This window comes from Pteropus alecto, unplaced genomic scaffold, assembly GCF_000325575.1.
Source record: "Pteropus alecto unplaced genomic scaffold, ASM32557v1 scaffold3, whole genome shotgun sequence".
NCBI classification, from domain to species: Eukaryota; Metazoa; Chordata; class Mammalia; order Chiroptera; family Pteropodidae; genus Pteropus; species Pteropus alecto.
This window is the reverse complement of record NW_006442484.1, coordinates 2,255,757-2,270,720: the sequence shown is the minus strand read 5'-3', so window position 1 is coordinate 2,270,720 and position 14,964 is coordinate 2,255,757.

Genomic DNA, 14,964 nt, shown 5'->3' with positions numbered 1-14,964 from the left:
AAAATAAATTGTCTTCTTCTAAATACATCATGAATGAGGCCTTGAACAGTCACTTTGAGTTCCCTCATTGTCACCATACGATACTGCCTGATGAAAAGATGTATAGAGAAATAATGATTCTAGATGGAAAGGGAAGTAAGCTTGGAGTCACACAAATATAAATTAGAATCCAGGCTTGCTATGTAATTGAGGTGTGATCTTGGGTAAGTTATTTAAATTTTCTAATCCCTAGTTTTTACATTTGTAAAGACCATATAATAAAATATATTGACATGAGTTTCTAAAATTGGAGATAGAACGTGTAAAGCACTTATGTTAGGCTCTAAATACATGAATGAGGTTGATTGCTATCTATTTTGTAAATAATATTATCTATTGCTAAAAATAGTCTAAAATTGTTACAAAATTTTATTATAGTAAAACTTTAGAGTTTGGAGAGCTTATTTGGAACAGCACCTAGAGTTAACAGTTTAACTAATGTGCTTTAATGAAGTCCATATTTGCGACAACATGGATAAATCTTGAGATTATCAATGCTAAGCAAAATAAGTCAGACAGACAAAGTTAAGACCTTATGATTTCACTCACTGAAAAGCAACAAACGAACAAGATAAACAAATAGAGTCATGGACATGGACAACAAATAGTGGTTATCAGAGGGGGGAGGGGGAAGTGGTAGGTAGATAAGTTACACTTGGGGTTAAATATATGGTGATGGAAGGAAATTTGACTGGGTGGTGAACACACGATGCAATATGAAGATGATGGATTATTGAATTGTACACTTGAAACCTGTATAATATTATTAATCAATGTCACCCCAATAAATTGAATAACAAAGAAAATTATATTAACATTTATGTTTTTTTAATTAAGAATTTATTTTTAGAACAGTTTTAGGTTCATAGGAATATTGAGTGGGAGACACAAAGATTTCTCACGCACTTCATGACCGCACACATGCGGTCTCCCCAGTTATCAACATCCCCCACCAGAGTGGTACATTTGTTACAATTGATGAACCTACACTGACATGTCATTATCACCAAAAGTCCATAATTTATACTACAGTTCGCTTTTGGTGTTGTACAATCCATAGATTTGGACAACTGTATAATAACATGTACCCATCATTATGGTATCATACAGAATAATTTCACTGCCCTAAAAATCCTGTGTTCCATCTATTTATCTTTCCCTTCCCATCCACCTCGAACCTCTGACAACTGCTAATCTTTTAACTGTCTCCATAGCTTTGCCTTCTCCAGAATATCATGTAGTTGGAATTATATAATATGTAATCTTTTCTGATTGACTTCTTTTATTTAGTAATATGCATTTAAGGTAAGTTGTGTTGCTATGCAATTTTATTAAAGATTTATTAAAATGATTGAATCTAAGTACCCTCAAACAAACAAAAAGATCATAGTTTGATATCCAAATACACTACTTTAACTTTATAAATATACATAATGATTATCTTCACAGGTAATTATCATCAAATTATTGTCAATTGCCATAATCACTGGAATTAACAGCTTAATAATTCACTAAATATATATGCCATAGTGTATTTTTTATTTTTAAACATTCAGTTTATTTCTAATTTTATACTATTACCAATAACTTTATCAATGCTCATGAGGCTTTTTAATAATTAAATATTTGTTGATATAAATAAATATATATATATTTTTTGTATGGAAAACAACCATGTACTCAAACTAACATTTTCTGGGCACGTGTTAGCTTAGATTACAAACTCTGACTGTTGGAACCAGTGAAAATGCTGAAGATAGGACTCATCTTCAAGAATAATTTTCTTGCTGCTTATGTCATTCTCTTCACAGCTCCTCCATGTCTACATGAAAAATTCACGCTAAAAAATTCCTGGTCTTCTGTCCTTCTTCTGATCTAACCCAGAGCTATGTTTCCAGTGATATGTCTAACTTAAAAATGATGGTTGACCCAAAGACATTTTCAACTTCGATTTTTCATTGGTCAGTTTTGTAGAAATGCTTTCGATGGTTTTTCTTTACTTAACATTTTTCCCATATGATATTTTAAATATTTTTTTTAGATTCTTAAGTTTTTATTACATAAATGATAAATCCTTTTAGTTAAGAAGGTCAAGAACATACCTTCCTATTCATCTTTCATCTTTAGGAAGGATCTTGTAACCTAGGAGAGCACATACACTTTACCAAATATGTTAAAATTTTCAATTTTCTTCAAAATTGAGAAAATTCAATAGGCTTCTCTCCTTTGTGTACTGTAGGACACAACAGTCTTATTTTGAGAACATTGCAGAAAGCAGATCAAGCATGGACTACCTTTAAATTTCATCAGACATGTCAGATTCTGGGCAGCCTGCCTATTATGGCTGCTTATAATTATGCCTGTTTCCAGGAATACTATAAAAATATTTTCCAAAAACCACTCTCCACAGAATTTGGTGAAGTTTGTTTGTAATTTAAGATAAACTTCACTTTAATTTACCTAGTCAAATTAAGATTAACAATAATAATGGACCAAATACATAATCTAGAAATATTTTGTCTTAAAGTCTTCAAAATGGCAACTTTCATAAACTGCTTTCTCTAGTTATCATATGTTTCTACTTTCTTCCTAATGTGATCTAGTATTAAAGGTAGAGTTTTTCAAATGAAATTCTTCAGAATGCCTTTATTCATGGGAAAAGCTTTCTGCCAATGTAGAAATGATGCTTTGAGTTTCAGGGACAAGAGGTTAGTGGAATTAGAACATTTTGTACATTTTCTAAAATGCGAAAAGATTCCAAATTGATGTTTCATCGTACAATTGTGTTCATAGTAATCAGGCCACAATATGGAATCAATGAAATTTACCCAATTATGCCATGAAAAGAAACTATTGAATATGCTTCTCCATCATTATTATTGTGTTTTATTAGGAAAAAGAATTGTTTATTTCTAGGTGAAGTAATTTTTGTTCAGGAAATTTGCTCAATCAAAAACAAAGCAACCTCTAGCATTAGATAACCTAGAATTCATACTGCAACAGTTTCAACATATGTACTTGTGTTTTGTTTGGTTTTGTTTTTTTGTACCAAGTTACTTTAAATAAGTTTATAGTCCAAGGCAATTAATGTATTATAGGATTGACCTTTTTAAGAAATCACGATACAAGAAAGATGTATAGGGACACATGTCAAAAATTAAATATAATTAAGTATCTAGAAACCATAGAATTCTGGACAAATTATTTTTTCTTTCTTTTTTAAAATGTATTTATTTTTGTTATTTATTGGGATGACATTGGTTAATAAAATTATATAGGTTTCAAGTGTACAATTCAATAATGCAGCATCTGTATATTGCATTTTGTTAACCACCCAAAGTGAAATCTATTTCTATCACCATATATTTGACCCCCTTTATACTTGTCTACTTCCCCCTTACCACCTTTCTCTCTGGTAACCACTAAAGTGTTGTCTGTGCATGTGAGTTTTTATTTGTCTTGTTTATTTCAGTTTTATATCCCACATATGATAAATGTGGGAGAAATCGTTGATACTGGATTTTATACATACTAATAAAAAAAGTTATGTTCATTAAGAAAAATTATGCACTCATTAAATTTTTTTCTTTATGGTGAGATACTTTAATTTAGCTTAGAGAGCATTTGGGAAGATTTTGTCATAGTTTAATCAAAGTTGTTAATAACCAAAACCTATCACTTCACAAATTTCTCTAAGATATAAGATGAAGAAAAGTGGTAAAAGTGATGAGTGGGCATACAATGTATGAAAGAAGGGCTCTTATACCATGGCCTGTACTTTGTCACTGTATTTAGTACTTTCATGAAGAAGCAAGAAGAATATACAGAAAACTTGCAAAGAAAAATACTGGAGTAAAGTTTGTTTAAAAATTATCAGAACAATCAAAATAAAAGTAAAAACATGTCACAATGGGTTATAAGACTATTTGTCATTCCAATGAATTATTTTTAATAATTACTATTGAATCAAGTCTACTAGTAAGAAAGTAGTTCTCTGGATTGGTATAAAATTAAACTAGAAATAAACATATCATTTTTTAATATATAAAACTGGTAAAGTCATTGACCAAAGGGCTGTAAACTGTAATTGATTTACAAGGAAATAGAGTGGTATGAAATCCAATAAGAAAGCTGAAAAGTTCATATAGATTCAGACTTAGAGAAAGGTTGGATAGAAGTAGATGACTCCCCTTTCTTCTATCTCTGCAGCAACACAAAAAGAACGTGTGAAAATAGTCTTGTTCACTATTGGAACATATAGAAGGGTGATATTCAGATGACACTACCTTTAAGGAAGGACAGGACTGAAGTTTCCTTTCTATGAAGGAAGAAAGTAATCGAAATATGTTCTGCATTCCATAAGTGTACTAGAGTTTGAAATTGATAGAGGAGGCTGAGACATCAGGAGAATGCTCCACTCAGATCCAGGGAATGATAGAGCTATAGGAGTGGTGGACTCTGAAAACAAGGAAAATATTGTTCCATGGTAGAAATGTGCTGCCCTGGTGAGCAGAAGCAGCACTTCGACCAATGCCAGTCATATTTAACGGGGGATCTTGGAGCCCTACCGAATGGATGATGACATCTAAGATGAAGGTATCATTATGGCTCCTAATTGATGTCCTTGTCCTTTACATGTCAGAGGACAGTATTAGGAAAGGGGCTGTAGATTCAAGAGGAGACATCTAAATGTAAATACGAAGTTTCAAAGACAATTATTCTTATTTTGTTTTAGGAACAGACACTAAAGCTTAGTTATCTCATTTCAGGTAGATGAATAAAAAGAGAGAAAAAATAATATTAAACCCAATGAAATTTTCTATTATGCCAATAAAAAACATAATAAAAAGCAGAAGTACATGTTTTTCAACAGATTCACTGTAGGAAAGAGAAGTAAATTTTAAACAGCATCTGCTTTTATCTTAGTCAATATATGGAGCATGGATTCTATAAAATGAGAAATGAGATAGGGTGACAGTGTGAGATGAAAAGTTAATTGAAAGGCAAGAGAAAATTTAAAATAAAAAGCTAGGCAATGTAAAGAATTAATGCTATAAAATAAAAAATGCATCAACAATTATAAACAATACATACTAAACATAAGGAAAAGGATAATTCAAAAAGCAAATTAGTGACATAATGAACATTGTGTGTGCATTTGTTTACCCTACCAAAAAGCCCCCTTTAAATTTAGGGATATCTCAAAATGAGTGAAAGGCAAAGACCTGCTCCCCTTGAAGAAGTTTTAGATTTTCTCTTTTGTCTCTTTGACGCTTATTAGGGTTATGTGGCTGAATATTGGACAAGTAGATAGCACAATTCTGGAATTTGAATGAAATGCCATTCTACAGAAAATCAGGTATTTACCTAATAGAGGCTTCTAATTTATCCAACATTCAGGAGTGTGGCAGGGAGGATTCTGAAGAACAGAGTCCCAGAGAACACTGTTGAGGGTCCAGAAGAAGTGGCAATAGTAACACAGGTTAGTGTCCAGTGGCTGTGGTACCTGTGCAGTGCCTGAGGTATATAGTCCCCAGTGACACTTTGTCTGTGCCTTGGTGCCATCTGTTCCTGACAACTCTGTCTAGTTCTGAAGTTCATTTACTGCTTCAGGGAGAGATGTGAATATTTGAATATGCTTTCTATAAATGTCTTTCTGCTGAGTTCTATGAAAGTTCAATTTTGTTGTCTAAAACCAAGAAATTCAACTGATTCATGTAATTTTTAGGATCAACTTTCTCAGAAAGTTATGGAAACATACAAAGATAGAATGATGTTGGAAATAAAGGAGAGGAAATGAATATCAAATGTTTCTGAAGAGATAAGAAATGCCAAAATAAGAACAATAATCAATAATGCAATATGATAAGGCTTTTTTAGACTAATATGTAACATGGGGATTTATATATGGAAAAAGCTCACAGGGCACCAAAAAAATTACTTAGAAGGTACCAGTATTTGTAAAACATTTCCTCAAAGAATGCTTTGTCCATGAATGTGGTAGAAGTGACAGGAAACGAGGATTTGAGTATTCAAATGAGTTTGAAGGGTATTGGAGAGAGCAGAATTCACAAGCTTTCCTGACTACAGGGCTTCTCAGAGCCTTGACAAGCTAGTGTGCACCACAGTTCTTTAGGAATAATGATACAGTATATTCCATTTACCAAATTGTTGGACCATGAAGACTCTTTACAAATATATCTCTTGGGTATATTGTTTTACTGCACATAGCAACAAATGCTAAAGCAGACATACCCTAGTGAAAATGATAATCATCAAGGTTAAGTAATGAGTTCTTTAAGCATCAGGCACAAAAAAACGCTCAGAGAGGAAAAATCAAAGTGACATTGGATTTCTCTACAATATAATTTCTAGGAAAACAATGATTTCATTTACATATTTTGAGAGAAAAATATGTCTCAAAAATGCTCCACCTAGTCAAGATGTCGTTCATATGAACAAGTTATATAAGGAAATTATCAGATTTTAATGATAATGTAACACCCAACTATAGTCCCATGTATTTGTCTATCTGTGAAAGACATGTACAATTCATTCAGACAACCAAAGACTGCATGTGATTGAATCAAATCACAGTACATTATGGGACTCAATTTATGCTACAATGATAGAGAAATTGGGAATGTTCTGGTACATCAAGAGAGGGAACCATGAGTATTTTATGTTTCATGTGGACTTAAGAAAACTAGGGAACAGTGTGTTCACATGATCACAGTTAAAAGAGATGAATGTAGTGAACACCATATGTTATGAATAGTTAACATCTATATGTGACTTTAATATTCTACAGTCCTGAAAGAAAATGTGAAGATCAACCCAATAAAGGTTTGCTAGTACCAAAATTGCAAGGAGCACTGTGCTGGGTGCTATGGAAAATATAAAATATGTTGAAAGCAATTCAAGTCCATTTTCCTGAGATCTTTTAGATTTTGGAGTAATTCGAGGCTGCACATAATCATTGCAAATGTTTTTCTATCTTAATAACATTTTAATTATTTTAAATTATATAAAAACATATAGAGATTTTTCTAAATTAGTAAAATCTTGAGCATGCAACTACTGGAGTACTGGTTTATAAACAGATGGTTTGAGCACAACACTGTGGGCTGTTCTCATTTCTAGTTTACACTCACTGTTATGATTTCCTGACAATATGCAGTGGTCTCCCCCAGTCCTCTGTTTTTATCTCCTTTTAACAAGATGTGACAGTCATAATAGGCTTGTTTATTCAAACTGATTCATTGAAGTCATAATTGGGTGTAACAAGGTTAGGAAGAATTTGTTGTTGTCGACCAGATTGGAACATAACAATATCCAGCTCTAGATAATGCAAGGTGTACAGAAATGATTTTCTTCATCTCCATTTGAAATGCATTTAATTAGATATTTTGACTGCTTTCTTTGCTCTGACTTGAATAATAATAGTATGGAATTCTTATAGTTGTATAGCACAGACAGATATTTTTTTTTATCTCAAAGCTTCTGGCACCTGAAGTATTTCAGAATTCATACATATAACATACACATATATACATATATGTACATATTTTATAATATAACCACCTTATATTAAAATAAATTACAAAAACTATAAATATTATTAAAATATATTGTAAGTGGGAAAACTTTAGATAATAAATATTTTATATCACTTCCAATTTTCCATAAATCAGTCCAAGTAGGGTAAGCTTCATCTGTGTTTATGGATTTTAGAAAGTTGTATAAATGGTTATAGGCCTGTGTTACTTTTGGAAAAGTCTTTCATATTTATGAGTGTACACATACCCTTTATTTTATGCAACAACTGTATTACTAAGAAATCTTTCCTATACATTAAAATTTTGACTCTTTCTTCTCATTTGCATCATCCAACCAGGCACCAGGTTGTAGAGATATACTCTCTGAGGATCTTTTAAAATTTTTATGACTTTGCTAACAGAGTGTTCTTATAAAATACAAATTTATGTATGGAATTATGCTGTTTAAAATATGTCCATAGCTTCCTATAAATTCCGGTAGAAAAACCCAACATCTGGCCCAGAGCACAGGACACTGTTGGCATTCACCTTCATCTATGACTCTCTTCCTGTGGCTAGACCATGACCCAGACTTGACCCCTTTAGGTTCCCCTTTCACGCTTTTTCACAATTAGGCTTTTTTTCCTAGATTGCATAGTACCATTTTTTTTCTATCTATTCCTACTCATGTATTTAAAGCCATCTTCTCAATCTCGTTTGCATACCCCATTTCTGAATTTCTCTATATACTTGAAAATAGATTTATCAAGAGAGTTAAACACTCAGCTATAATTTTATTTTTGGTCTTTCTCAACTACTCCAATTTTATTCATATTAATCTGCCACAGATGAAGGTCACTATATGCCTGGAAATATTCTATAAGCTTTTTTATTTAATCTAAGAGATTGGTTATTATTTTTTATTAAATTTATTGGGGTGGTATTGGTTAATAAAGTATACAATTTAATAAAGCATCATATGTATATTACATTGTGTGTTCACCATCCAAAGTTAAATTTCCTTCCATCACCATATATTTGATACCCTTTACCCTTATTTACTTCCCTCCTCCCCTCTCCTCCCTTCGTTCCCTCTGGTAACTATTACTCTGTTGTCTGTGTTTATTAGTTTTTGTTTGTTAGTCTTGTTCATTTGTTGCTTTAGTTTTATATGCCAAATTATACTACAAAGCGACAATAATCAAAACTGCATAGTATTGGCAGACAAGCTGACATTTGGACTAATGGAACAGAATTGAAAGTCCAGAAATAAACCCACATATATATGGACAAATAATTTTTAACAAAGGAGCCATAAATATACAATAGAAGAAAGAAAGCCTCTTCAATAAATGATTCTATGAAAATTGGAAAGCCACATGCAAAAGAATGAACCTAAACTGCTGTCATCATACACAAAAATTAACTCAAAATGGATTAAAGAACTAAATATAAGACCTGAAATAATAAATTTCATAGAAGAAAACATAGATACTAAACTCATGGACCTTGGTTTTAGAGAGAATTTTATGAATCTGACCTCAAAAGCAAGGAAAGTAAAAACAGAGATAAATTACTATTATTAGTTTTTCTATCCCATTGTGCAGATTAAAAAAGTGAGACTCAAAGAGAAATACCCATAATCATGTAGCAAAAAACTAATCAACCCAGGATATGAATTCAGGTATTGTATCTAAACTCTGTGACTTTAACCACTCTGCTCTGCTTCTCCAAAAATATTTGATTATTTGATTAATATTCTCAACCAGAGTATGTAGGAATTGGTTACAATGGAATTTTCCCTGTTTATTTAATCTCTAGAAGAATATTTAAATATATATTATATATGCCATCTCTTAATGAGATATAAAACACCTCTTGTTCTAGAGTAATATTACAGATTATTATATAACTGTCATTAGTGAGTCATTTCATGATGAATTCACCCCCTTGTGTAGTCAATCTCCTTCCACAGTGAAGCTGGGCTAACCTTGTGGCTTTTTTAAACAGTGGAATGTAACAATATTATTGTGAAAATTTCAAGCCTTACGAGGAGTTGCAGGTTTTGCTTTTTTACTGCTCAGAGATTCTATTTAAAGGAGTCTCCTTGAGGATGAGATTCCATATGAACAGAAAGGCCCTGGAGAGTAAAAGCTAACAAGAATAAGAAGAGAAATATTCAGATCTAACCATGCCAGTCATCCCAGGTAAGATAGTAGATATAGAGTGACGCCATCTTAGATCCTCTAGGCAATCACTAGAAATGCATGAACAAGCCAAATAGAACAGAGATAAGACACCCAGTTGAGCCTAGGACTGAAAAAAAAATTTTGAAGATGTAAATGATAGTTGTGTTTTTAAGTCACTGAGTTTTGAGGTGTTTGGTATATACTGTTACAGTAGTTGGTATTAGGTAATTGGGTGCTCCCTTAATAAAAACTTAAAATAGGGCTTTGACTCTGAAACTGAGAGATGGTTAAAGGCTGGAAAAGTAGTGAGAAAAGAAGACTATTATCTGCGACTGGACAAAGGGCAACTGGTGTGCAATAGTGAAAGAACAATTGGCAAATTTTCTCCTGTGATAGATTAGAAGTTTGGACATGTATTTAATGAATGTGTGAAACTTGCTAAAGAGATTTCCAGGCAAACTACTGAAAGTGGCAGTTAACTTTTTTTGAATTTTCACTATAAGGCATGTGAAGCAGAAATGAACTTATGAAGGAAATGTTTAGTTTCAAGTTGAATATAGAAAACAAATAAAGAAAATCCAGCATATGTGTGAATTGGAAATAAAAATGTTTCTTATGTCTAGTTGGCCTAGAAGAGATTACAAACATACCCTCTTTGTTAAGACCTCTGAAAATTAAAGAAATGCCTAGTAAAACTTCACAGCTAAAAAGGTTAATTAATTAATATATTAATTAATTTAAAAAAAAGTTTTACAAATATAGAAACACAATATGTCACCTCACAGCAATATTATGCATGTTTAACATAGAGAGATGACTGTTTCCAAAATAGTTATGGATGGATCTATTGAGACATAAGGAAACTACAATAAGATTCCTAGGAAACTCATGTACTTCAAAATCATGTTGTATTAGTGAAAAGGGTATCAGTTTAGATGAAAAAAAAAAAAAAAAACCTGAGATATTTCAAAATGAAAAAATCCTCTTTCACCAATATATATGGTTAGAAAACAGGCTGAGAGAAAAATGTAGAAATAATTTTTGGCTATTTTACATATCAAAAAAAAATCTTAGAAGGTAGAGCAAGATTCAAGAGGGCAGAGCCAAGAGATATTTAGAAAAATGCACTGAAAAGACACTCATAGAGAACAAAAAATACATCTTTATCAAAAACCATGTTCTCCTTCCAGAGTAGGAGGGAATGGCAATATGTGCCTAGCTGAATTTCAGCATAGTTAGAACTCGGTGATCACTATGTTCTAACACTCTTCCCCTTTTAAAAGTGACTGTGTAACAATTATCCCGTCCCCATCACGTAAATGTGTACTGGGGAGGGGAATGACGCTGGTAACTTGTTCTAATATATAGTTCTCTGGATCAAGGGGAGCTATACACAAGAAGCCTCATCTGTATATGAGCTAGATTCAGATCATGAGATATTGGTTTTTGAACTTGATGCCATAATTGGATGAAACTTTTCAGGTTCTGTGAGGAGGAGAGTAAATTTTTGATGAAGGAGTGATGTAAATAATTGTGGTCAGAGAGAGCCTAAGGTAGATTGCAAAATATGGCCACAGATTCTTCCCAATTAGGTATGTACAATCATTTTACTGTGACTTTGCTTCTTCTCCAGTCTAGCGGTAGATTCTGTTTCTCCACTTCTGGTTGGCTTTGGGACTTACTTTGATTGATTAATACAATTTAGCAAAAACAATATCATACAATTATTGAGACTGGACTTTAAGTGACCTTTCATCTTCTGTTCTCAATTTCTTGGAATGCTGTCCTAAGATCTCCATGAACAGAAGCCAATTTAACCTATTGAGTTGGAGAGGCTAAATAGAGGAGAATCCAAAACTCCATGCACAGCAGCCAGCACCAACTTTTAGGTATATAAGTTAGATTATCTTTCTAGACTGACCCTCCAGTAGCTTCATGAGTAAGCAAGAAGAAATCTAGAGAGGACCTACCTAGTCAAATGACTATTTTGTAAGAGATGTTTTGTTGTTTGTTGTTTGTTTTTGTTTTTCTTATTGGAGGACGTATTATTAAGTGAGCTTACTATCTGAAGAAGGTCACATCATTCCCTAGCTGAGAATCACTGAGGGTTACAAGGGATGTTGCTTGTGAGAGAATGATAGACTTGTGAGACAAATATGGATGCAGAGAAAGAAATTTAAGACTACTAGACTATACTCTAGACGTTGAATTTTGGAATCTCTGTGAAAGCAGTATCTATTGTACCTGAATTAATACTATTTCAAAGTAATTTTAAGACAAATTTGATCATTTCTGCCAAGTACTTGGCAAATGGGTACTCACCAAACTCAATGTCATTATCACGCATCCTACATTATTTTGGGACACAGATAATTATTTTATTCTTATGTAGGATTTTATATAGAAAGTGTTGGGATTCAGAAATGTCAGGATCAGAAAATTACTGTCCCGTGAAAAACAAAACAAGTAATACCTAATGTCAAAAGTGCTAGTTTTATTTTTCTGGTTACTCCTGAGAGAGGAAATCAAAATATCAGTGAGAAAATTAAAGAACAGATGTGAAATGATCCCCCAAATAAGAGGGTGAATGAAGACTTTCAGAAATAGACGATTCAATGTCATATGATAGAAAGTTCTAACTTCAGGTGTTTAGAATGATATTGGGCATAAAGGATATCACAAAGTTGATAGTATCAGTTTAAGCAGATGAACAAACATTAAAAACATGTTTTGGTGCTGGTAATGGTTTCATTAAAAGGACACCATCATAATTCTTGTTAAAGTAAAGATTATTTTAGAAAACAATTGTAAGTACATATCAAGGTCTATAAATTATATAATTTTTAATTTTGGAATTCAATCCTTATAAATCTATTTTATATCATTTAAATTTAGAAGGATCATTGTTTTTTGCTTTATTTGTAAATATATCTTTCACAGTGTTAGGCATAACAGAAATGAATCAGATATGACAAAAATTCCAAAAGCAGTAAAGTGACTATTTCATACATGGTATACTAATATTAGTAAGTGCTATGCAAACATTACAAGCTATGTTAACAAGGATTTAATATTATATCCTACTTTAAGAAAAGTCAAGTTTATTTTAGTATAAATTAAAATATATTAAACTTGAACAAAAAAAAAAGAAAGAAACTACAAAGACATGTTCTCTAAAATTAATGGTAGGTCTTTCTGAATTATAAGCTTATCAAGGATTACTTTTCATCTTTACACAAATTTTGCAACAATTAATACATGTCTCTTCCACTGTGATGATCAGTTCATGTTTTTTGGCCACAAGACAGGATTTTTTCCTGTTACAGAAGGAAATATCCATATATTTATTTCTTAAGAACACTGTCATTATTGAACTACTGATCAAGACTGCATTTCAAAACATTCTGATAATCATGTAATCCCTGCTGACCATTTAGGCAAATTCACCTGCCTCATCTTTAATGATATACATTGTCATTTGGCCTCTGCTACTCTTGGATATTATCATTCCCATTGACATCAAAAAGTTTAATGGTGGCCTTTGACACCATTGCCCCTGGCCAAGATAGGGCAGAAGCATAGAGATTTCCTCTCCCTAATAGATTTTTCAATACCTTACTGAATTATGATCTCTGGGTTGTCTTGGGTAATGAGGTAGAGAAATGCATATGATATATCCTCTCTAACATGTGTACTTTTGTAAGCTGTTAGATATCTTCCTCTTTGTTTACAAAGGAAGTTCTGACATCTCAATCTCATTAAATACCAGTCATTGTTAAGCCCAAGGTAAGTGGACTAACCAAATAAAATAGAGGACTGATTTCCAGAATCTCTAGTGCATACACCCATATAAAAAACAAAACAACAAACAAAAACTGATCCTGCATTGTATTCTGTCCTCCTGTCCTCCCTAGTCTAACATCTTTTAAATAAGAATATTCATATTCATCTGAGTTGGCTTTTGTGACTAAATGGGACTTTGGATTGTCTTCCTTGGACAGAGGTGAATATGTACTATATGTGAGAAGGATGTTCATTGATAATTAATGGTCAGTAGGATGAAATATAAATATGATGAAGGTATTAGTTGTTTAATCAATATCTGTAATTTCTCTTCTTTTTTATACATATATAGAAATATATTTACTTTAATAGCTGCTCAGGTAGACACCACATTTACCAGCCTTCTTCTTCCATTAGTAGGTATGAACATGGGATTAATTTTGTCAATAAAATGATGACAAATGCAATGAGTGTTATTCTGGCCAAGGGCATTTTAAATAGCAGGTGAATTTCCTCCATATCCTCTTTTTCTCCTTCTGCTAACTGATTGACTAAAAATGAAGAGCTCTAGTGAATAGCATTGTTACATGATGGGGGGCCTAGGTTCCTTAAGTACCTCAGACCTGAACACCAACAGTGGGTTGCCATGTAAGCAAGAAACAAACTTCTGTTATGTTAAGCTGCTGAAATGCAGTGCTTTATGCATTACAGCAATAATGTTTCTCTATCTAATTTAGAAATCTATGGCACTTGTCCTCTACCTTTATTCCTAAAGGAATCATAAAACTGATGCAATAGTGTACAAAAGAGCCAATAAGAATCTTTTCAGGGAAAAAGGAAGATTTGGTCTGAAATGAGCCTACTTGGAGATAAACCAAAAATATAAACAAACTATAAGATCTGTAAAAATCATTTTAAAAGATAAAAAGTTGTGTACACGGTTTGGGATAATTCAGCTCTAGGAATGAATATAATTTTAGGCATTAAGTATTTTACTCTCTTAAGGAAAAAAATAAAAGTGATAACACTATGAAACAGTAGATAAAAATTACAATGTTAAGAGTGCAGACTAAAAGTTTATCTATATAAGCAAACAGAGGAATTCGCATATACAAGTAATACGATCACAGAATGTGATATGACTTCAGGACTAGTAATGTATCTCAAGGAAACAGACACCAGCAGGTTAAAATTATAAATTTGAGTTTATCACACAGAGCACATAAAAATGAAAAGGGAAATTTTCCAAGATAAAATAAAGAAAAAATTCATTTTTTGTACTGAGAAAATTTATGATAAATATTAATTTCTCAGGATAAGGGAGAATAATAACCATGAGATTATATTTTTAAATACTTATTTAATTCTAAGAGTAGTGAAAAAAATTCTGCAAACATTAAGACTGGACTAAAGTG